Raw genomic sequence first — 25470 nt, 5'->3', positions numbered from 1 at the left:
TTGTCTGATAGAAGAAACACAGTTTTGAAGAGAGTGCAGGACTGTGTCCAAGCTGTGTGCACTCAGTACTATAAACCACTTCTTCGGCTCTTTGGCTAAGAAGCAATGTAGTTCAAGAAGAATTTGAGCATCGTTCAGGCCCAAATAGGTTCTGAAGACATCCACAAGTTGAAGCCAATCATCAGGTTGAACTTATCCATCACTCATGAACACAGGGGGCTCAAGTTTTGATTGATTCAGGACTGAAGTTAGAGCTCTGGTTGTGTTATTTAGCTCCAAAGAACTTTGAGCAAGGTATGTCGCATTTTCAGGTCTGTCGTTCCTGTCTGTGGCCACTATTGGAGGTTTTGGCATGCAAACAGGTTGGGCCTGATTATACAGAGTAGAAGAAGCCACTGGATCACTGGGTCTGGCTGAATCGCTGGTGTCTGAATGAATCTTCTCACGTGTCTGGATGGTTCTCACGTATCGCTCATGTCTGAAGCACAAAATGTCTGCTTGTGCTGTGTAGTCAGGCTCACATTTATGCAAATCAGCACCAGTCAGCATCATACTTTGCCGACACGAAGCTCAGAGCATTGCCGACACCGGCTGCCTCAAACATACTGTACATCCATGCCGATATGTCTGTAGATCTAAGGCCAGAGATTAAATGTTCGGGCACCACTTGTACAGTAACACGCTTTTTAATGGGGATAGTTCACCCAATTAGTTGCAGCAGAGTTAGACAGAGACTCCACAGATGGCATTCCATAGGTGGCATTTATTTGCAGTTAGCAACCACTCCACTCTCAACAGTATTACTAAATAAAAAAAATAAAAAAAAAATAAAAAAAAAGAGCAACAGAAATATTAATAGCTTCCGTGCCCCGCAGGCATGCGGTGTGCACAGCTTGTGTTCACTACGAAGAGTGAGCGCTCAACGGAAAAGGAAACAGTAAAGAGTGTGCTGCTCTTAAAGAGGCAGTACCAAACTCTACTTGTTACAAATGGAGAAACATGCTTATTGCCATCATGATGGCGTAGTTAAGGTACCTACGTACCAACAGGGGCTAACTGCTAAAGCTAACCAGCCAAATTTGAACCCTATGCATAAAACTGTCCAAAATGTACAATTTGCATCGGACTATAGTCTGTTTGTTCACTCTGCTACTGTTGTGCAAATTTCTTCTTGAGGATCAAAAATCGCATCCTACCCTACCCTACCCTACCCTACCCCATCCTATTCTATTCATTTTTGTTTATTAACTATTTGTCTTGTGGCATTGTCATATGAAAAGGTTAGTGCCTTGGCATTATACATATTTCCTGTCTATAAGAGTACACAGTTTTAGAATATAACTCAAAAGAGACAGGGTAATGAGAGTATAAAAATATTCACTTCACTTTTACTTTCAGTACAAAGACTTTCTTTTGCAGATTTCTTTTTTTCCCATTTTTCTTTTTCATTGGTTTGAGTACCAACCATGATGAAAATTATCACATACATGATCAGAATATGACCTCCCAATCATATTCTTATGTTTTTAGCATAACCATATCTAGATAATTTCTTCAAATTCTCAAAAAATGAACGTTTGTAAAATATATACACCTTTCTTTATTCACTTTCCCGTGCCTCACTAAATCTACCTTTTGCATTTGCTTTGCAGATCTCTTACGCTTGTAGGCAATAAAATTAATTGTTAAAGTATCATGTAATTACCCAGGCTCTTATGAATAATTAAGTCCTGGCTGCTTACTATGTAGAAATGCATGAGGATGTCAGGTGATCAGTAATGAGAGAGGATAGACATTACATTGTATATGCTTAACATGAGTCCTTTCTGGTCTCCGCTCAAATTTACATTGACCTCAAAATGATCATGTTCAGATATTTGATGAGATCTGCTCTTTTATTTCTTTGTCTTTGATATGAAAAGCACTTTTCATGAATAGGGTACTATTAAAAAAATAATAATAATAAAAAAAAAAACTGATCAGTGAAAGAAGGTACATGACCTTCAGAAAATGTTGATTGTCAACCTGAGATCCAACAAGCATTTTCATAAGCTGTTTAATTTTCTATGAGGATTATGTTACCAAAATGTGGGACGTCTAAATAGTAAGTGGGACATAAGTTTAAACCCAGATTTTTGTGATGATTTACATTTTATGTGTTTAAAACTAGTAACTTGTCATGCCAGTTTTGTGAAAAAATACAATTTGACACTTTTAAAAATGTAGTGTTTGTGGGGGAAAAAAATTCTGTTTTCAACCACTGTAAAAGACCTACAAAATAAGACACTTTTTAACGACAGGTTTCATATTCCTTTTTAACCTGTTCTGTTTTTGTGCCACTCTTCATTTGTTAAATGACTGAAAGGACTCATGAAAGAATGAGAGACCAGACACATAAAGACGTAAGCAGAGTACAGAATGAGGTACACGCTTGGAGAATGAGCACGAAACACAGAATGAAAGAGGGCAAAGAGAAACGTGTGTAATAGAAGGCGGGTGTGGTATAAACAACGTGTTTGGTTCTCTTAAATGAAAATCCAATTTCAAAAAGACTTACAGAGTTTATGGACAAAAAGCAAACAAAAAAGAGAGGCCAAAATTGGCCGGCGAGCTGAGAATACTCACACAGATGAGCTATGGTGAAAAAGCATTGCAAATCCTGAGGGCCCAGAGAGAGACAATGATCTTCAGTTACCAGCTGCTCTGTTCCCAATTTGAGACAAGAGAAAAAAGAGATGGGGAGTAAAGAGAAAGAGGTTGAAAAAAATAAAATAAAATACACAGGAGATTATTAAATAGGAAATGAGACAAATGGAGAGATTGGTTGATGGAGAAAAAAAAAATGTGCAGGAAAAACATAGACAAAGAGCAATAGGAAAGTGGATGTGCAAATAAGGCAGGAAAGTGAGAAAAGGGGATGGATGGTATAATTTCTAATTCATTCTATTAGATGGGGAGGGCCAACATACCACCTCTCTCCCCATCCGTTTCTAGTTGCTTTGCAGCCGATGCTCTGTTTGTAGACACACCGTAACACTATTCTACATTATGTGCTTTCCTTTCACCTCATCTGTCCTCCATTTTAAAGATCGCAAAACAAATAAACAACCTGGGTAAAGGCCTCTCCAACAATAAAGATGCATGTCTACATGCCCATTCAAATGACTCCCCCTAAGGATTTTTAACCAAGTCAATTGTGCAAACAGCTTAAAAAAAAAAAAAAAAACATCTGTCGTTGATAATTAAGTTGCATGATTGTCATAAGTAAAAACTGTTTTGTCTAAAACACTGTAAAAAAAAAAATCAGTAGATCATTTCCAGATCATTTGCTTTAAACTGAAAATTATTTTATCATCTACTTACCTTCAAGTCGCTCCAAACTCGTATGACTTTTTTCAATGTCAAATCTGCTCTTTTCCATACAACAAAAAAGTGATCACTGGCTGTCAAGTTCAGTTGCAATTTTAGCAAGATAATAGCAAGACAAACCATGCCCCTGGCTAAAACTGAGTCATTAAATATTAAAAAATAAATACAAATAAAATAATAATAATTAAACATTCCTGTTTCAGTAGAACATACGTTAACACAGGTAAGATAACACTGTGTTCACCAAGCAGTTTAATGGGGTCTTAAAAATCAGTTCAAGCTGCACTATGTAAGATGTTTTGGTTGAAAATGAACAAATTGCCATTATTGATGGAGTACATACACAATCAGTGTTCAAAAGAATGTCCTTACCTTACCCTGATTCACTAAGGTAAGCCTATAAAAATGATTTGTATTTTGAGCTGTGGGGTCGATTTGGCACGAAATCACTGGCTTATGAAGTACATCCTTGCGTCATTACATCATATCCGTGAACATAGGAAAGAAGAGCCGGCTGTCTCGTTACCATGTAAACAGTAGATGGTTCTAATGGTTTTAGTTTGTGAGTAACCATTCAAAAGAAAAAAGAAACTACAGTTCCATTCAGTCACACTCAGGCTGTGTCTCATTTCGAAGGCTGCATGCTAGGTAGGACGCGTCCTTTGAAGGCTGCAGTATACCGAGTGTCCTCCTTTAAACAAGTCTCATTTAAACGGAAACGGAATGTAACATGGTTGCTATGACAGCACGCCACTCTTTAACAAGCGCCAGTGCTTTGAGTGAGAAGGGAACAAATTCCATCTGGAAGGGAATGCATTGAGGTACATTTTAGGAGAGTTATAATGATGTAAAGAGAAAAGAAAATAGATTTTGCAGGAGTACTTTTAGTCTAATACTTTATTTTAATTATATATTAATATAATTATACATATTATATACTCTGCACCCATCTACTGAGGTACTTCAACTTGGGAATTAACATTACTTGTGTTTGAACATCATATTTACGGGCAAATTGGCGTAATTTTTTATTTATTTATTTATTTATTTATTTTGACATTTCCATTGAAGCAAAGAATTGTGGGTTATGAGTGCCCACGATGGATACACCTCATGCATCCTCCGAATTCCCGTGAAAGAAGGTCGCATTCGAAGGCTGCATTCGAAGTGTCCTACTTGCTTTTCTGAAATGAGACAGCCTTCCAAACGAGCCACAGCCACACACTGCTCCGGATGGATGTTTATCTGTTATCCGTTTGGCGAAGTTTTTACCTGCTTTAATGCTTGGATATGTTGTCTGGTAGGGTTGTTGAAGCTAATATTGCTTGTCATGCTTGTATGAATCAAACATTACTTGTGTGTTAACCTATCCTGAAGTATCTACGTTGTTGTCGTGGGGAGTTACTGTGACATGTTTAATAATATTTATGACTTCTGAAATTGACTTTTAACTGATATATTGCATTTTTAAACATATTAATTTTAATGTCTAATAAAGTATATTTTATGCCCATGATTATTGATTCCTCGTTTTATGTTTTTAGTTTACTGTGTTATTGTGTGCATTCATAGACATACTATTTTAGTATTATGGTTCACTTGCATTATCAACTGAGGTTGTACAATATAATATAAAAATAATAAAGTCTTCCAATGAACTCATATCAGCCATATCACAAGTATCACCTCTTAAATTGATACATGTAGTACAATACAAACATTGTTGGTAGATAAAACACTTGAAAATTTTATTAAAATACATTGGTGGTGATTGAGTCCCCTGTTCTCGATGTAAAAGCGTTTTGAGTGTAGTGTCAGAAAAAGTGCAAAATTCATTCATTCAAAATATGTGAATAGGAGTGTTTTTTATCTTCATCAATGCAAGTAATATTTCAGTTTTAAATGTTTAATTGTATAACATTATATCAACATGAAAATAGCACGTTATGACTCCGGCTCTAGTCATGATTACACACAGGCAATATCCAGGTAAGCTCAAATCATGAGATTCATCCATCAGAAGAGCAGTGCCGAAACATGAATCACGTGCTTGCAATTTAAGTTTCAACCACAGATGTTGCTAGAGAGCACAAAGTTACATAGTGCAGCTTAAACCTAGCTGATTTAAAGTATTCTTTATCCATTACTTGGTAAACTCATTAAAGAAATAATTGTACACACAGTTTTCTGAATTTTCCCAAATACCTAAGCGACCACATCTGTGAAGAGTACATGGATTTAATATCTAAAATAACACTTTGTGTGGCATGACTATGGAGTCAATACAATGCCTTATACCTGTATATTTGCAAAAAAAAAAAAAAATTGCAACATTTTATTTTTTTTTTATTTTATTTAGTTTCACTTCATAGAAAGTATTATTTTACTTTGCGATGCTCCTTTTAATGTTCACATTACCTCGTTCCCTTTGTGCTTCATTTCTCTTTGCTCATCACTATGTGGCACTGTTTTGACATGGGGCAGAGTTTCGAAGATGACAACATCACATGGGGCACGGCTTATTCACAAGGTCAAGTAGCATGCGCAGTTTACATGCACCATGATGCCCGCTAACTTCAAAACAAGTGGACGTGATCAGCATAAAAATGTCACTGTGATTTAAGGTGTCTCATTTTCTCTTATTTCTAACCAAGAATATAATAATTTTAAAAGCTGAAAAAAGCTAATTTTTAGGGTGAAAGTCTTGGTTTCAGTGCTTTTGTGCTTCATGTAGCTTTTTAGCTAATATCACTGGCCTGTGTCGTTTGATGGTACAATCTTCTATTTTCATCTTAACTAGGTTTTTAAAAACTCCTATTTACACAATGTGAAGTATGTGTGTGTGCCATCAAAGCCTTAGTTACAGTTCTTACTGTTACCTGTCTGATAAAAACGTATGATTCAGTGTAAGAAGCTATTACTTTAAGTGCAACATAACACAACATAACAATCTTTATGTCTTATTGTTAAATGTTATTAGTAAAAAAAAAAACAAGGTGTGTGTGTGTTTGTTTGTTTTTGTGGCAGACCAATCCAATCCAATGTTACTCATGAGGAATACTTAAGTATATTAACCATGTAAACAATGTGTATTCCAGTTATTTACTGAGGAAGTATATGGCTGTGAGGTACAAGAAGACCAAAGATTTTAGAGTGTACTGGAAAAATGGTGCTCCCCGTTCCTTATTACAAGATGGTGAAAACAGTTGTGGGGCTTTTGTGCTACTGGTGAGGCAATATAACGCTTCATGGCCTTAATCTTGTTTATTTATGTAATATTTTCCTTTCAGTAAAGTAGTGGACTTTATGTATAAACCAGAATGCTCTTGTGCTGACTAGAGGCATCAGACCCAGACAACTGACACAACCACACACAAAATGCCAGAGCTCCAGCTGTCATGTTGTATACCAGTGTGTGTAAAGTGTACCCAATTTTGTTGTCTTTTGTAGTAACGTGCACAACAATTTATAATATTTTACAAGATACTAAATGTTTTCAATAATTTATAAATAATACTTTAGCAAACAGACTTGTTTTTGAGTCATTTTTTGTGTTGTTTAAAAATTTAACTAACCTCAAATGCCTTGGTAAAACACAGAATAAGAGATTTATGATTTTAAAGGGATTAGTTCAAAAACAACAAAAAAAATCTGTCATTTACTCACTCTCATATAGTTTTAAACCCATACGACACCCCTCCGTTGAACCCAAAAGATGTTAGGCAGAATGTTAAGGACTGGAAGCCTCAGTCACCATTTACTTTTATTGTATGGGAAAAACAGTAACGCCATTATTCACAATTTCTCATGTTCCACGGAAGAACGTTGTACATGAGGGTGAGTAAACAATGACAGAATTTACATTTCTGAGTGCTTCTTCTTCTTATGCCCTCTCACCCCTTTCGGGGTATGGGCTGCCAACAATAGATCGCCAGAGGTTTCTGTCCTGGGCCATTCTTTCCAGTTGACTCCAGTTGTATTCCATCTTGGTGATGTCTGCCTCAAGGTCACGTCACCAGGTGTTTCTTGGCCTTTCTTCCGCTTTCCTTGGGGGTTCCATCACAAAGCCTGCCTAGTGATGTTGTTTGGTGGTTTGCGCAGGGTGTGCCCTATCCATCTCCATCTTCTCTTCTGAATTTCTTTCTCTGCGGGAAGTTGGCTGGTTCTATCCCAGAGACTGGTATTGCTGATAGTGTCTGGCCAGTGGATCTGTAGGATCCTTCTAAGGCAGCTGTTGATAAATGTCTGGATTCTTTTTATGGTGTTTTTTCTCAATCTCCAGGTTTCGGCCCCATAAAGCAGTACTGACTTTACATTAGAGTTGAACAGCGAAATCTTTGTTTTCAAAGACAGCTCTTTTGAGCTCCAAATGATTTGAGCTGTATGAAAGCCATTCTTGCTTTGCCGATCCTTGCCTTGACATCTGTGTCTGTACCTCCCAGCTGGTCTGTAATGCTTCTCAAGTAGGTGAAGCACTGCACTTCTTCGAGTGGACTTCCATTCAGGATGACTGGTTCGGTACTGCTGATGTTGGTCTTCAGGATCTTGGTCTTGTCTTTGTGGATGTTGAGTCCTACCTACGATGATATGGCTGCCACAACATTTGTTTTCTCCTGCATCTGCTGGTGGCTGTGGGAGAGTAGTGCATGATCATCAGCAAATTTTAGGTCATCGAGCTGGTTCCACAAAGTCCACTGGATTCCATTCTTGCGTTCACAGGTGGACATCTTCATGATCCAGTCAATGGCGAGAAGAAAGAGGAAACATCCTTGTTTGACTCCGGTCTTCACCTGGAAGCTGTTGGTGAGCTGCCCTCCATGGATGACTCTGCATGTCATTGTCTCGTATGAGTTCTTGATCAAGCTGACCAACTTGGCTGGAATGCCATAGTGTTTAAGGAGGCTCCAGAGGGTCTGTTGATCAACACTGTCAAAAGCCTTCTCATAATCGATGAAGTTGATATACAATGGTGAGTTCCACTCCAAGGACTGTTCGATGATAATGCGGAGTGTTGCAATTTGGTCTGTGCAAGATCTGTTCTGCTGGAAACCTGCTTGCTCGTCTCAGAGTTGTGGGTCTACGATGTCTTTCATTCTCTCTAAGAGGATCCGGTTGAAGATCTTGCCTGGCACTGACAGGATTGTGATGCCTCTGTAGTTGTTGCAGTTGCTGAGGTCACCTTTCTTGGGGAGCTTGATAAGGTAGCCCTCCTTCCAGTCCTTAGGTGTCACTTCTTCCTCCCAGATCTTCACAAAAATGGGGTACAGCATCTCCACTGATGCATCTAGGTCTGCTTTCAGGGCCTCTGCTGGGATGTCATCAGGTCCAGCTGCCTTTCCATTCTTCAGCAGGATGATGGCTTTTCTGATCTCTTTTCTGGTGGGTTTGTCACAGTTGATTGGGAGATCAACGTTGGCTGGATCGATTTCTGGAGGATTTGGTGGTGCAGTTCTGTTAAGGAGTTCCTCAAAATACTCGGCCCATCTGTACATCTGTTGTTCTATTCCCGTGATGGTCTTTCCTTCTTTATCCTTGACAGGTCTTTCAGGGTTGAGTGCACTAATCCTTTAATTTATCCAAAAGAAGACAGTGTTGCTAATTTTGTCAAGTTTTATTACACTTTTATTTGAAGACATGGAAATATTACTAAAAAGTTTGACAACTACCACAGAGAAGAATCACTGATCTTATGTTACACATTTAAAAATGTATCCTGTACTGGAGCTTGGACCACAGGAGTTTGGGACCAGGTGAGTCAAGTGCTCTTACCAAGTTGATGGGCAGTTGACAGAGGAAACATCTGAAAAAGATAGCAAGAACCAATAAGTCAATCATCACTGAACATGAAATAGTATTTTATGAGAGTAATATAAGACTGGTCTGCCATAACAAACAAAATAATACTAAATATAAATATAATATGCTAAAGATAATGTGTTTTATTAAATACATTAACAAATGTGAAACCCAATTCTTGCACAAACTCTAATTTAGAGTATTCATTTATGGTATATGTTCTTCAGGAATTGTGATTCATATTTCATAAAGGCACTTCTATAGTTATACCACTGTTCTTCTGCATTAATGCCTTATTGTTTATCGATAACATTTGGAAACAAGACACAAACACATACTTCCCAAAATGTAAATAAGAGTTTATAAAAACCTAGTTAAGGTGAAAATAGCAGACTGTAACATCAAATGACACAGGCCTGTGTTATTAGCTAAAAAGCTACATGATTCACAAAACCACTGTAACCAGGACTTTCATCCTAAATAAGACAAACCTTTAATCTCAGTGACATTTTTCTGCTGATCGCATCCGCTTGTTTTGAAGTTAGCGGGTATCATGGTGCATGTAAACTGCACATGCTACTTGACCTGGTGAATAAGTCATGGACCATGTGATGTTGTCATACTCTAGTGTTGGAAAAAAATGTATGCCAAAAGTCTGTTGTAGATTAAATAAAGGATCTCAATTTTGGTTGTTTCGTTTACACAGCTTTGTCTTTTCAATACTTTGCAGATATATAAGGAATCATATTGTCTCCATACATGACTGCTTTAAGAGACGACATGGGTAACAGGAAGGCATAAATGATGCTACGCACTGATTAGACAGAACATGCCCTCGACTCTAATGCATGCAACTACCAAATAGCTATTATCATTTCATGCTGTTGCTTAAGTTATTAGAATTAAGTGAGTTATTAAATGAACTCTCAATAATATTTGGGGAAGCAGGCATTTATTTCTCAAATGCATAGACATTTTTTTATTCCCTTACCTGATCCAGAGTGTTAGCAATTTAATGTGCATTAGCAGAGCAAATAATTTTCTTACTCAGCATTGTAGCTGTCACAACACTAACTGCAGTTTCAATTTATTTTTCCCAGAGTTCAAAATTCACTTAAATATATTTATCTTCTTTTAGATTGTGGCTCTCTTTTCAATCTTTTTTCTTTTCTTTTCTTTTTTTTACCTTTGAGTATTGTTTGCTGTTTGATGACCAGATTTGCATCAGAAGTGTAGCGTACAAAAGCATTACATCTGAAGCTGCTTTTATAAGTGCCTTGGGCCATTATTGCCCTAATTAAATCATGAAAAAAAATAAATAAATAAATAAATAAATAAACTATTTTGAGATTCGAGATTTGATTACATGACAGATGAAATGCAGCATTTATTTATTTCTTTGTTCTTACCCATGAGGGAACAAACATGTTCAAAGCTCTCTCGCCACGCTGGCTTGAAAGACGTGCCACAGGGCTTCCTTAACAAAATAGCCCTGCTTGTAAACTATTTTAATTACACACAGTCTCTGTCAGTGTCTTTTTCTGTATCCTATTCTTATTCCTTCATCCATGTTACACAGCAGTCGTATATAAATATTAAAGGATGCATGCTTATTTCAACTTATTTTCTTTCTCATTCTTGTTAATTCTACTTTTGGCAGAGTTCCCAACATCTTACACATTTCTCGCTCTCTCCCTCTCTCTGGAACAGGTGGGCAGAATCAGAGAAATCGATTCCTCTTCATTTGGGTAAATGAAATAGGAAACAATCCCCTCTGTTTAGGCTTCAGATCCACTTTCCTCTTTTACGTGTACATCTGGAGACTGGCAGAGCGCTAGGCTTGCTGGCAGCGCCTCACAGCTGATACCATTCTCTGCCCAGGCACATCCTCAGAGGAGTCCACCAATCAGAGCTCAGCTCACTCCACTCTGACATCAGACAAACCCTCGGCAGGAATGACAATGAGATTCTGCTCACTACACTGACTATTATCCCTGCATTACGCTGCTCAGAAGAGCAGTATAAGAGTGTTTTGAGGTATAAGTGGCATTGTCAAAGAACCTTTGACAAGATCAAAGTCTAGATTCCTAAAAACACAATGAGGCCATAATGAACCGTACTGTACTAAGCAAATTTTCTGTCTACACTGAATGCGAAACTGCTGTGCAACATGGCACAATCAAAACCAATTAGAAGATATTTTATTTATTGTAAAATTATGGGGAGTAGGATTTAAAATGAATTGGATTTCACAATGCCACAGAAGTAAAAACTAAGTGATCTGCTAAATGTACTGTTGCTTGATACGCTGCATCTGGTTAACCACCTGGGTTCCAACCAAATCTCATGACAAGTCATAATAATAGTGTGAATTAGCTTGATTTTTTCTTAGTTAAACCCTTAACCCAAACTTAAACCTAAGCCTAAAGTGTAACCCCTTACCCAAACTCTAAACCTATAGGGAAAATAACTGTTGTGAACCACAGAGGAAAGAGAAACATGGAGGATTTGAAGACAGACATAAGTCATTTCTATTGTATAAATAAATATGGAATGTGTAACCAAATTTGTTCACTGACATTTACTTTATGAAATAAAGTGTTGGATAGCAGGCTAGCTAAAAATGTATGCCAATATTGTATCAATTTGAAATTCAGATTTTGCCATCTCTTACAATTTATTACGAGCTGTCATGGGAATATGGTGGTAGTTCGACTAAAAATTTGTCGTAGGTCTGCTTTGATAGGTTCGCAGCCAGCAGGAAAAAAAAAAAAAAAAACTTTGCATCTAACTATATAATTGTGCATATTTAAAATAGCAAAATGAATTGACTTATCAAATTATAAAGCGAGGAGAAAGCACTTTCCATATCGTCAAATGTCATCCAATGAAACAGCATTTTGCCGCAAATTAATCTGTGACTTGCTATTCTAATTAGGTCATTGCCAACATAAACAGGCTGTATGATGTGCCCACATCATAAAAAAATAAAAAAAACATAATATTAATACATTTCATTGTTTGACCAATGACATTTTGCTTTACTTTTCTACTTCCTTTGAGTCCTGAAGCAAAACAGTGCTCCAAGGAAAGCGGATCTAACTAAATGGCATGATGTAATCAATAAAATCATACATTTGCAAGCAAACTGTGAATCCTCTCACAGCATGCTGTGTTCCCTTCTGTTTGCAAAATGGTACAAGTACCCAAGCTTCATAACTTACCTGAGTCACTCCAAGAACGCAGCTTGACTTTAATTAAATATACAGACTAATACATCACAAATAATACATCTTGCAAATAAAATACACTGCACTTGCTATTTTAACATCAGGTCATACCTCATGCTGTACAAAGATATTGATTCACAGCATTTCAAAAAGTCTGAGTGAACCATTAAAGATATAAGTGAAGAAAATAACGCTTACTAGCTGCAGACTGATTGATTGAGACTGCCGAAAGAACAATTCAGTCTCGCCTTTTACTGCTGGCATCATAATGATGGTGATGGTCATCTCCATGGTGATGTCAGAACAGGAACCTTAGACATGGCATTTTCAATGAAGGCCATGAAAGCTTAGACACAGTGTGTCCTGTGTAATATAAGTTTTAATGGTGCTGTATGCAATGTTAACCATTATAGAACTTTCACAAGACTTGAGTTGAATTAGACACGGACCTCTTTCCACAGATACACACACAGATACGCTTGGAGATCATTATAATCAGAGATAGAGCAGGAGAACATTTAAATTTCACAGGTAAGAAAAAGAAATATGTCATCTGATATCAGCAAACCCACACAGTTACACTGATCTTGTGCAGGTACTAAGGTGCTAGTTGTCAAAAGCAACGGTAGTAAAATAGTGATCCTACACAACAAACAGACAACTTTTAAACTAATGCTCTCAGCTACCTTTTGCCCACAGTATAGGCTGCCCTGTGAACGTGCACAGATTTATTGACAGACAGAATGTGCTTCAAAGTTTTCTGATTGGCTAAACAAAGATTCTTACCACTGCACGATGTCATTAATTCCCCAGCTGTTTACAGAGCCTAGGGCTGTTACAGAAACAGGTGTGATATTTCATGGCATTCTATTTCAGTGATAATAGGGATGTTTTTGGTGTGTCATTTCATAAAAAGCACCGTTAAGTAACCTTATTAATTATCTGTAATTAAAAGAACATTTTAAACTATAAAGAATGCAGAGCCTTGAAATCAATATATAAATGAATATGCAAAAAGAGTTTTTCTTTCTTTGTGCCACTGAGGGTTTCAAGAAGAGACATAAGCTTCCCTGGAGGCCTTGGAAGACTGTCCAGAATTCTAAACAAACAAGCAATAAAGGATGATCATATGACTGAAGAAGTTGAATGTCCTTGTGTAAGAAGTGCATCAGATAAATTATTTGCACAAAGCTCTCTGAAAATAGAAACCTCAAATTTAAGTTATCTCAAGAGGCATGGATCAGATCTACTGAGCAGTGAATTACTGATAACATGTTTGTGACGAGGAGGAGTCTGCATGGCCAGCCCCCAATAGGGCTAACCAGCCGAGGAGAGGGATAAGGCCAAGCTGGATGTGGCAGTTTGTGAGAGAGAGAGCCACACGCAGCTGCTGTGTGTGCGTTTGTGTTTTGTGTCATTTTGTTTAAGTTTTCATAAAAAATATTACTTTGATGCTTCGTCCAGTTTCTGCCTCCTCCTTGCCCATTTTTTAACCCCTGTTACATTGGTGCCGAAACCCGGGAAGGAGGAGGGATGTCCTCATGGAGTCCTCGCCACTACCGTCTGCCCAAAGGAGCAGCCATGGCCGTCTGCCGGGGGACGGAGGAGTCGCTGCCGGCTGCCTGGACACAGAGGAACGGCCACCGTCCGTGAGGGGAGGAGAGGCTCACTCCTGGCTGCCAGAACACAGAGGGGCGTTCCATCGGCCAGAGGTCGGAGGACTCACTCCGATCTGCACCAGAGGGTGGAGGAGTGGTCGAGGACCAGGCGACAGCGTGTCTGGGAATCGGCAAACAATTTTTTTCTCTCTCTCCTCTCTCTCTCTCTCTCTCTCTCTCTCTCTCTCTCTCTCTCTCTCACTGTCACTCCGCCTTTCCCTCTCCTCTTTTTTTTGTTTTTGTTTTTCCCTCCCCTTGTCCCCCTCCCCAGCTCTCGAGAGGTGGGGAATAGCCTGTCAGCAGGTGGGACCGGAAGGGCAGACACGACGTACATGATGGGGATTCCCAGGCCTGAGGCAAAGGAGGGAGGAGTGTGACGAGGAGGGTGGGGCCGGGCCCAATTGGGCTAATCAGCCGAGGAGAGGTGATAAGTGCAGCGGGATGCAGCAGTTCAAGAGAGAGAGAGCCATGTGCAGCTGCCATGTGTGCGTTTATTTTTTGTGTCTTTTTGTTTAAGTTTAAATTAAAATATTACTTTGATGGTTCAGCCGGTTTCCACCTCCTCCTTTCCATGTTAACCTTGTTACAATGTTCTATTCTGAAAGTCTGCATGTCAATGTTTCGTTGATCATTGGTGAAAGCTGAAGTGTATAATTTCTGTCTCTAGCATCACCGAAAGTAAATGCAAAGATTTTTTCTAAAAAATCCCTCTGTCTGCCATAGGTTGGGAAGACATATTCCCACCCCAATCTCACCAGACTCATCTCACTGTGAATTCGGTGACAGTAGTTTCAAAGGTCTGAAATCATTCTGTGCTTACCCAAAATTTGAACCGCTACTCCCCAGTGGCCGAAACTGCAAGTGTTGTTGAATGAATGGGAATTTATATAAGCTCATATGTGTCTAGGTAAAAATGTCCTCAGTGTGGCACCAAAAATGAGTCGTAAACTGAGTTGTGTTTAGTTGTAAATTAAATCATGTAGTCAAGAAGAATGCATATTTTATTAACCATACACCCTAACCCAAACCACAACGCTAGACCTAACTCTCAGTGGACTAAAGATGTAATGTTAGAAAGGAAATGCAACCTCTGAATCGTGCTCATCATTAATTGTGAAGACAATTGCTTTCTGGTTTGTATGGGACCAGAACCCATGTTTCTGAGGTTGCTCGGTCAACATGCTATCAGTAGGCCACAGAAAAGGGAAACACAATGAAATTGATGAAAAAATGTTTGATGGGAGATGGTGCTTGATGAATTCATGCCATTGGTTGAGCCAATGATACTTTGTCAGGCCCAGATATACTGCATACGAAATTGAAAAACGAACTGTTGTGACGTCATTTAGAACAAAATCTGGTCAAAAAGATGTTTTGCATTCGTTTCGGTGGTTAGTAACTGTAGACCTGGGCAAACTTTTAGGAAAAATTCTTACTGGCTAATTAACACCTTCTGACTGCCATTGGTCCAGGTCGTCAGTAGGTGTGACCTGAAGCTCAATCTACCTTGAGGCCGACAACTGATTCTGTTTATCTTGTTCAGTCAGTCAAAATCAGTCAGCAAGAACATACCGGCAAGTAGCGTTATTAGCGATTTGCCTACATCTGTACAATCATTCACATAATCAAATCTACTCAAATAATTTCAAGTGCCCATTCACTCGTGCCATCTGCAGCAAAAGCTATTTACACATACATGTATGCCCAAAGTAAACCTATCTTCACACTGATAGATAGATCACTGGAGCAGTGTGAAGTCCCATGCTGCTTCAAATGCTCAATCATCATTCCTGTCCCAAAGAAATTCCAAAATCACAGGACTTAATGACTACAGACCTGTTGCCCTGATGTCTGTGTTCATTAAGTCATTTGAGAGACTGGTGTTGGCCCACCTGAAAGACATCACTGGACCCTTTCTAGATCCCCTTCAATTTGCTTATCGAGCAAACAGGTCTGTGGATGATGCAGTCAACTTGAGATTGTATCATATCCTGCAACATCTGGACAGACCAGGGACATATGCAAGGATCCTTTTTGTGGACTTCAGTTCGGCTTTCAACAGCATCATCCCAGCTATTCTCCGGACTAAATTACACCAACTCTCAAAACAACCTTGAGCTGAACATGCTCAAAACGGTGGAGATGAATGTGGACTTTAGGAGGAACACCCCAACACTGTCCCCCCTCATCATTCTAAACAGCACTGTGGCAGCATTGGAGTCATTCAGGTTCCTGGGCACTACCATCTCACAGGACCTGAAGTGGGAGACCCACATTGACTCCATAGCGAAAAAGGCCCAGCAGAGGTTGTACTTCCTCCGCCAGTTGAGGAAGTTCAACCTGCCACAGGCACTGCTGATACAGTTCTACTCAGCAGTCATTGAGTCTGTCCTCTGCACTTCAATATCTGTCTGGTTTAGTTCAGCTATGAAATCGGATATCAGAAGACTACAAAGGACAGTTCGGACTGCTGAGAGGATTATTGGTTGCCCCCTGCCCTCCCTTCAAGAACTATACACTTCCAGAGTGAGGAAAAAGGCTGGAAAAATCACTCTGGACCCCACTCACCCAGCCCACTACCTTTTTGAACTGTTGCCTTCTGGCCGACGCTTCAGAGCTCTGAGCACCAGAACCGTCAGGCACAGGAACAGTTTTTTTCCTCAGGCTATCCTTCTCATAATTTGTAATTATTTTTTAAAAGTCTTGTTGCTGTTTTGTATTGTTGTGTACTGGAAGCTCCTGTCACCATGACAAATTCCTTGCATGTGTAAGCATACTTGGCAATAAAGCTCATTCTGATTCTGATTCTGATCACCATTCTTTTGTCTTTATTCTGTACATTAACACTTTTATACACTTATCTTTGCAATAGTATCAGTGAAGTGTATTCGGCACATATTATGACCACATCTAGCATGTTAGCGCATTAGCATCATGAATTCATAATGTAAACAAGACAAATTAAAATTTTTCTACTGCATATTACTTTAAATCATCACTGAGTGGTTAAAACAACTTCTTTTACTGATCTCATAGAATGAGGCATAAAGTCATTGATAACATGTTTTAATGTCACATTAGTTTAGGTTTTAAATGTAGCATCCTCATATTTAATGCTACTCTAAATGCCTCCTGCAGCGGTGTGGCCGGTGTCTAAATGTTCGGGAACAGTATACCGTTCCCTTAATGAAGAACTTCTCCGGAAGTATACCGAGACCTTTAGGATGCTCCAACAAACACAGCCACAGTGTTTATACTTTTAGGGGAAACAACGAATGGTTTGGTAAAATGCAGTTGTGTCTGCATTTTAAGCTGGTATTACCTTATGGGCCAGAGAAACTAGCACACAGCCATCTTGAAAACATCCGGTCTAGCGGTTGCTATTTAGATATCTATGGTGTTGATCTCAAAGTGTAATTAGCTAGCCAAGTGGATTTACAGGTTGTAGAGTTGCCAAAAGTTATCATGAGTATTTTAAAGTGTTCAGGGGATGTCATAACAACTGGAAGTAGATGGGGGAGATTTTAAAACAAGAGTTATTCATTCATTAATCCATAAAATCTTACTTTCACAATGTGGACACTTATATGCCTCTGTGCTCATGAAACTCCAAGAGACAACACAAAGTCATTTCTGTATGACACCTCAGACCATCATCTCATGTCATTCACCAACCGCATTATTGTTAAAATGAGCAGATTTGTTTTAGTGTTAAACCTGAATGGGGGAAGGGGTGCCACCCCTTTCAAAAAATCTAAACTAGACACAAACTTGCAGCAAATTTGCAGCTCATTATTTTCTTATGCAAATGAGCTTTTGATTCACCACAGATGTTTGCCAGAAGTTTGCAGCTCTTCGCCGGTAGTGGTGAACATCCGGCAAATCTTTGGCAACAATGGACAATTTGCCACAAGTTTGCCATGAACTCTCGATTTTCATAAGGGACTTTATTCCTACACACATTCACCATGCACACACATATACATGTGAAAGTGTATGTTTATATTCCGTTTACAACAATTTTAATCACATTTAAGCCTTTTAAAAATGTGGGGTGACAAATTAATTTTAAAAAGTACAAATGTAATTTCCTTTCATGTCATGAACTTGGATGAGAAATAATATGAGAAGTCACTGTTTGAAATGCCATGTCAACTACACATTTTAACACAATTGTATTTATTTATTTTTTTACATTGAAACCTAAAGCATTAAGCAGAATTACACATATAACAATTACATGCTTGTATCATTAAAAAGTGCAGTGCGTCAGAGCTGTCAGAATGTGATCTCCTAGGTCCAATTTACCTTCATGGATGTTGGAAAAACAACAGTTTTACAGTGACAGCAAAACACCTCACTAGCATTTTCATGGGTAGTGTAGACTCATTACTTTCTGTGCTCCCACAGTTTGGATTTTGATCGACCCTTCTCAGTAGCTTCAAAACAAACAGGAAGCTAGATGATAAAATCCGGAAGAGTTGAGCACTGAAAAGGGGCAGGGCTGAATAAGGTGAAGCGGATGAAATATTTTAACACTAAGAAATTACTTCAGCTTTAAAGCACAAACTGCACTTTTGGAAATGCTGTTGAACCATCATGCACCATGTGTTCACAAAGAAGGTTTCCATTTAAAATGTTGAAATACAATCTGTGGTGGAAATATAGTGCTGTGAGTAAAAATAAAATTTGGACATGTTAAAATTGGATTTTCATATGTTAATTCACTTTTCGCAAATTATAATTTAAACCACTTTTATATTGATTTCAGTACACGCTTTCATTTAGGATACAGGAAATTTACGTTATACTATTGCACTAATTTAATTTATGTGATCACAAAAAAATAATAAATGGTTTAGCAGCTTCCTATACTCTCATCTTCTCTTTCCTCCCCTCCCTCGTTTATAGCGGACTGTGATGCTGTAATATAGCCTACCTGCACGGAACACATATACCTCAGTGTGAAGAACATGAAGGCCCACATACTGTAGGAGCGGGACCAACAGGTTTAGCATCACCACAAAGCCGCCAACAGCTCACCGCTAGTGATAAGACGGCAGCGTGCAATTGTTATTCCTTCACGGCCTTTCCCGTTAATGCAGTTATGCAGCTGAAATACGCTAACCCACTCCCCACCATACACACATTTGCACACACACCCATCTGAGAATTAAGCAGGCTTTGAGAGAGATGAGTCCCTGTTGATAGAGACAGCCCTAGTGATAACTGTGCGCTCCGACATCAGCTTAATGAAACTCCTGAGATTTCCATCAATCTTCTTTCCTCCACTTTCTACTCCCCCTCCCTTTCTCTCTCTCCTTTTTTTACACTAACTCTATCCGCCCCTCTGCCTGACTGTCTCTCTTTCTCTCTCACCACAAATCTCTCACTTCAAATAAGTCCCTGTCTACCTCTCTCGCTTATTTTCTTTCTTTTATTCTTTCTCTCATTCTATCTCTTTTTCTGTATAATGTCTTTGGCTCATGGTATATTGGCAGTCTTGGGCCCCACTGCTGATCAGGATCATTGTATTCTCATGAAATAGTAGCGTGCTGTAACCTTGAGCCTAGCCACAGTATTTGGATGCTTGCAAAATGAAAGAAGTCAGCTCACATGGTGTGAAATGAAAGAAAAGAATAAGCTGATGCATGAGAACGAAAGAAAAGACTGAGCTGTTCTGCATGACGAAGAGGGATATTGTGGGCTGGCTGGCTGGCTGGCAGGCGGGGGGTGGGGGGGATGTTCTGCTGGACCACAAGAATGGTAAATTATGCAATGATGCTATAAGCTTCTATCATCCATCAGCCTCTGATGCTGTTTACATTGTGCATTTAGCCTACAAAATGGCCCTTTCCTGTAATTTTAATTTGGTACTAAAAATTTTGTGCCGCTCCATTGTATTCATTCAGTATGATAAAATTCCATTACCTCTGCACCTGACAATAGAATGGAGTTAGTTCATTTAATGTAACTACTCTTTCTCCCAGCAGGCTCTAAATGGCACGTTCGGCTTCCTGCTGCTAACTGCCAGATGTGTTTAGCCATAGTTAGTGTAGCTGATTCTGTCTCATCCTAGATTTATATTTGAGATGCGTAGACACATGGTCAGACATGAGGGATTGATGTGTTACATCACTCCTGAATAAGTAAGTGCCTTGATGACCTTTAAGACTGCTATTTATTTATAAGCATGAATCAGTGTATGGATATAAGGGGCTTGATGTCACCATCATGGCACACTTTTAACTGTGTGTTTGGTTCTCATGGTATTTGACTTGTAAGCACATTTAGATAACACTAAGTGCTCTTTACGGACAGGGGTGGGTTTATCGTGTTTAAGGCCTCAAGCAAAGTTTTGATTTTATTCCCAAACCCCACCCCAAAGATAATATTGTGCAACTCCACCGCTGTGCAGCACAACATTTTTGAAAATTAACTAAAAGGCAGTTCATAAAACAATAATCCATGACAGGTTGTGCGCTACAGTGATTTGACCAAGGGCCGTTAAGAATGATGTGCAGCGGAGTGCCTAAAGCTCCGTTAACTGTGGTAAATGCACTGTAACATACAGCCTCAATTTGCTTATTTATTTTGTAAAATAGTTGCAACAACTATGAAAAAGCACACCAATGAACAAATATTTCTTTCAACAAATGTGATGTCATGTGATGGTCACTTCAAGGAAGTAATTTTGTTGTTTATGATTATGTGATCCTGGGTGCCGCATCCTGACCATGCATTTTGAGACTTGAGGCAATTTACTTAAGATGTTATCTGGGATTTAAACCCCTCAATTGCTCTCGTACACACAAGAAATATCTCGTGCACTCGTAAACATTAACAGAAATATTCCTTACATATTTACAGGTTTGTTTTTACCAAGTGGCACACAAGTTAGAAAAAATAAAATAAAATCTATTAAATTTTTAAATCAAATTAAAGGTGCTCTCAGTAACTTTTATCTTTGTATCATCTTGAACTTACACCGACACCTAGCGTCTTGGATGCAGCGTCGTTTAAAATCAATAGTTTTCAGTTTCAGATGCCTTTGTAGATGTTTAGTATTCAAAGTCAGCCATGATTATTTTAATTAATGAGTGAAAGTGTCAAATAACAGGACGGTAACTGAGATTAAGCGAGTAGTATTCAGCTGGTCATGCGATTCTAACATGGCAGCCCCTAAACGCAGACCCTCTCCATGTAGAATAAAACAGCTTTTATAAGGTTACTGACATGACTGATATATGAGTCTTCATCTCATGTGAGTGTCATGATTTCCTACATATAGTTTATTGCTTAGTTACAATTCATGTCTTTAGAAGTTAAACTTTTTTAATGAGGAAAAAAATTACTGAGTGCACCTTTAGGTACATGATGTGCAATTTAACAAATTATTCACAAGTCAATGTTTACTGTGCTGTCCTTTTCTGCATATTGTCACACCGTTTTGTGGCCCGTTCTGCATAATGCGGCGGTCCATTTCAGCTTATCGCAGCCCATTCGGCCCATTTTGTGGCCGGCCCACCGGGAAAAGTCACGGTTCTCCCAATTGAAAATTGTTCCAGGGCACTGATATGTTCACTCCCTAAAAAATCCCACAATGCACCGTAAAAACCAGGGAGCATCGTTGCTCACTATGTTCCCTTACCAGAAACGTTGTCATGTCTTCTGAAGTCTCTTAAGCCTTAAAAAGACAATCACAAGTGCAAATATATGATGTCAAAGGCTTATTTTATCTTTAAAAGAGATGTTGTTTGTAATGTTTTTCATCCATAAATACAATGAAAGGGAAACAATCTTTTAAATATTAGAGTCGTTAAAAGTTGGTTTAAAATACACGCCTTTATATATTTATTTATTTATTTAATGCCATTTATCTTTCATAATAACTCTGTATGTTTGAATATCTTCAACGAAAATGAATGATAGTGTCATTTATACATCGATTGTGCTGCTTTAAAACAGCTGCGCTTGAATGTGTGAGCTCGTTATCGTGTCACAGGTGATTGAGTCATAAGTGTCCCAATGTTCAGTGGATGAACACCCTTAGCAGTGCCCGAATTCATGTTCACCATATACTGATTCACAACATAAGGAGCTAGGGAGCTGATTGAGACACACCTTGAGTCTGTTTTATAAAATGTATTTCACTAAGTTTGGTGTTTCTGGAGAGCTTTCTCATTAAAGTCAATTTCGATGTTAACGTAACAACCCTTACAAAAAAAATCTAGATTTCTGACAAACTTGACTCAAATTTCCCACTCATTATTTTCACATGCAAATAAGCAAATGTTTGCTGGAAGTTTGCAGCTCTTCACTAGTAGTGGTGAAACTGCAGCAGTCCTTTGCCGACAATTAAGAGTTTGCCGCAAAGCTCATTTACATGTGAAAATAATGAGTGCCGAACTTGCAGAAGCTTTGCTGCAAGTTTGCTAGAACTCTCAGTTTTTGTAAGGGAACTTTTCAACAAAATCACTCAATGTTGCAAGCATCTGTGGTCTTTTTCTTTCTTCATCTTTCTTCTTCTTCTTCTTTTTTTTATTTTTTTTATTTTGGTAATAGTTGTTTCCAGTGGAACAAATATTTATATAAAATTATGAATTATATAATTTGGTACATCACTGAAGGACTGAAAGAAGCAGAAATTTGTTTTGAAAAGTTTCAAAGACACTATGAAGGAAACAAGATGCTGTCTGGTTGTCATGACAGTGAAAGTTCTAATGCAGTATTTGACAGTGTAAAGATGCCTACTCTCACTTATTGCTTGCAGTACACAGGGATGGTTTCATGGCTGTGGATATTGATTGACAAGCAAAATTCTGGATCCAAAATCACCAAATGACTTATTAAACCAACCAACTGCAGAGCATTTTCTCTCTGTTTTTAAATGACATGTGGTAACATTACTGTAAACCTGACTATTAACCATTAAGGGTTTTTATGTCAGTTCTGATTAGCTTTCTGGGTATCTATTATGTAAAAAAGATTGATTGTGGCCTGCTAGGAGTCATCAAATCTTTGGGGCCCCAAGCATTTGCGTGGTTTGTGTAGTCATTATTACCATCACTGTTTATGGAATATAGTATTTTTCAGCACAGTAAATTGTTCAAGAGAATGGGTTTAAAAAATGTACACACCCTGGAACTCCATCTAGACTCTCTGCCAACTCTGAAACCACCCAAATATAAAAAAGCTTGATTTTATCTGTAATGTTTTATAATTACTATTATTTATAACTTTATCAAACATTATTTCCTTCTATAATGCTTAACAGATCATAAATGTACACATTTAGTAATACAATTTCCAATATATAAAGTAGAATATATTTATATTTTTAAATACTGCAGTATCCCAGAGTAGATGCATATGACATACACTGCTGTATTTCTATATTGAATGTAAATGAGTCTGCATTGTATTTTTAATATGTATGATTTTGGAGATCAATTTAGTGACAGCAGTTAAGGGACGACATTGTACTGTGGCCCTGCTGGAATAACCTTCTGATCTAATGCCCGTCACTACGTAATATACATCACAGAAACACAGGAAGATTCCAGAGGCCATGGCAAATTGTGATATCCATTCAGATATCCAACAGTTTTACATGCTTAAATTCACTTGGCACTAAATTTCCCTTCACAGACAACAGAGGTTACTGGAGACTGCTTTCTCTTGCTCTCTCTCATACTTTTTTGTAATTATTTTTTAGATTAAAGTGAGGTTGACGTTAAATTTAGTATTTATTTTCCTTAATAATTACATTTACATTTACATTTACATTTATTCATTTGGCAGATGCTTTTATCCAAAGCGACTTACAAAAGAGGAAAACATAAGCGAATCATCTTAGGAGACAGTGGTATGAAAAGTGCTGTATTACAAAGTATCACTAGCCTCATAATAGTATTCAAAACAGAATAAAGTGCAACAGGAATTTTTTTTATTTTTATTTTATTTTTTTAATGACTGGTTAAGTGCTCATGGAAAAGATGTGTTTTTAGTCATTTTTTGAAGACAGAGAGTGAGTCAGCTTCACGAATGGAGTTGGGAAGATCGTTCCACCAACGTGGTACGATGAAGCTGAAAATCCAGGAAAGAGTTTTGGTGCCTCTTTGTGTTGGTACAACAAGGCGTCGTTCCTTAGCCGACCACAGGCTTCTAGTGGGCGCGTAGCTCTGCAGAAATTATTTTAGGTATGCTGGATCAGACCCAGTGTCTGTTCTGTATGCCAGCATCAGAGCCTTGAATTTGATACGTGCATCAACCGGCAGCCAGTGGAGAGAGACAAGGAGTGGTGTAACATGTGCTCTCTTTGGTACATTAAAGACCAGACGTGCTGCTGCATTCTGGATCATTTGCAGGGGTCTAATTGCACATGCAGGGAGGCCTGCAATGAGAGCGTTACAGTAGTCCAGTCTAGTTATGACAAGTGACTGGACAAGCAGTTGTGTGGCATGTTCAGAAAGGAAGGGTCTTATCTTCCTGATATTGTAGAATGTAAATCTACATGATCTTGCGGTCTTTGAGATGTGGTCTGTGAAATTTAGTCTGTTGTCGATGGTTACCCCTAGATTTCTGACCAATTTGGAAGGCGTTACTGTAGTTGCACCCAGCTGCACGGTGATGTTGTGTTCAACAGCAGGGTTGGCTAGAAAGACAAGGAGTTCAGTCTTGGCTGGGTTGAGTTGCAGGTGGTGCTCCTTCATCCAGGCCGAGATGTCCGCCAGGCAGGCAGAAATTCGAGCAGTCACTGTGGTATCGTTGGGCTGGAAAGACAAGTTGAGTTGTGTGTCTCAGCGACTCAGAGACCGACATCAGCGCAGTCTCGGTGGAGTGTCCACTTTTGAAGCCTGACTGATTGTCATCCAGCAGTTTGTTCTGTGAGAGATAGGCAGAGATTTGATTGAAAACTGCCCTTTCAAGTGTTTTTGCCATGAATGGGATGAGAGAGACTGGACTGTAGTGTTCTATTTGTGTGGGATTAAGTGCGGGTTTCTTCAGCAGCGGGGTTACTCGAGCCTGCATAAATGTAGTGGGAAAAGTGCCTGTAAGTAGAGATGTGTTAATTATGTGTGTGAGTGCAGGTAGGATGGACGGAGAAATGGCCTGGAGAAGGTGAGGAGGAATGGGGTCAAGGGAACAGGTGGTGGGGTGGTTGGAGAGGAGGAGTTTAGAGACCTCAGTGTCAGTCAGAGGAGAGAACATAGAGACAGAAGTGTTGCATACAGGAGACAGGTGTTTGACAGGGTGTGGTGCTGAGAATGTATTGCTGATGGTTGTAACCTTATTAGTAAAAAATGTGGCAAAGACATCTGCTGTCAGTGATGTGTCTGGTGGTGGAGGGGGAGGGCACAGAAGTGTGTTGAATGTTCTAAACAAGCTGCGAGTGTCTGTGGTGCTGTTGATCT

General features: G+C 38.8%; 1 pseudogene; it reads right to left on the bottom strand.

Moving 5' to 3' along the window:
* Nucleotides 1–7252: 7252 nt before the first annotated feature.
* LOC127412636 (uncharacterized) lies at nt 7253–19071 on the bottom strand (annotated as a pseudogene).
* Nucleotides 19072–25470: the final 6399 nt, after the last annotated feature.

Source organism: Myxocyprinus asiaticus, chromosome 22 (assembly GCF_019703515.2).
Source record: "Myxocyprinus asiaticus isolate MX2 ecotype Aquarium Trade chromosome 22, UBuf_Myxa_2, whole genome shotgun sequence".
In the NCBI taxonomy this organism is placed as follows: domain Eukaryota; kingdom Metazoa; phylum Chordata; class Actinopteri; order Cypriniformes; family Catostomidae; genus Myxocyprinus; species Myxocyprinus asiaticus.
This window is presented reverse-complemented; position numbering and strand designations above follow the sequence as displayed.